Here is a 1,081-nt window from a genome sequence, read left to right as displayed (position 1 = left end):
CGCTACCTCGCGCACATGCGATGGAGCGGGTTGTCATTTCATGTGTGGCAGGGTGGCGACGGAAATGAATAAGGGCAGTAAGTATGAATTATGTAACTGTGTAGATATGTCTGTGTGTGTACATATATGTATACTTTGAGATGTATAGGTATGTATGTGTGCGTTTGTGGACGTGTATGTATATACATGTGTATGTGGGTTGGTTGGGCCATTCTTTCCTGTGTTCCCTTGCGCTACCTCGCTAACTCGGGAGGCAGCGACAAAGTATAATGAATGAATAAATCATATATATATATATATATATATATATATATATATATATATATATATATATATATATATATATATATATATATATATATATATATATATATATATATATATATATTTCATATTCTTTTTAACCTACTTTGTCGCAGTCTCCCGCGTTAGCGAGGTAGCGCAAGGAAACAGACGAAGGAAAGGCCTAACCCACCTACATACAAATAGGCTATAACCGACTCTATTTGAGAAATATCTATTCGAATACTGTGTACCTGAATACCATTCGTCTCACGTTGGCGAGTAACGGGGTACCGCTCCCACCTGTTTCACAGGGGTCCCGGGTTCGATTCTGGCTGTTGAAGGTTTGTATGTTCTATGAAGGTGCGCGTTCCTATCCACTTTGTTCGTGTGTGTGTGTGTATATATATATATATATATATATATATATATATATATATATATATATATATATATATATATATATATATATATATATTTTTTTTTTTTTTTTTTTTTATACCTCGTCGCTGTCTCCCGCGTTTGCGAGGTAGCGCAAGGAAACAGACGAAAGAAATGGCCCAACCCCCCCCATACACATGTACATACATACGTCCACACACGCAAATATACATACCTACACAGCTTTCCATGGTTTACCCCGGACGCTTCACATGCCTTGATTCAATCCACTGACAGCACGTCAACCCCTGTATACCACATCGCTCCAATTCACTCTATTCCTTGCCCTCCTTTCACCCTCCTGCATGTTCAGGCCCCGATCACACAAAATCCTTTTCACTCCATCTTTCCACCTCCA

Source organism: Panulirus ornatus, chromosome 70, assembly GCF_036320965.1.
Source record: "Panulirus ornatus isolate Po-2019 chromosome 70, ASM3632096v1, whole genome shotgun sequence".
NCBI lineage: Eukaryota > Metazoa > Arthropoda > Malacostraca > Decapoda > Palinuridae > Panulirus > Panulirus ornatus.
Note: the sequence above shows the minus strand (reverse complement) of the source record.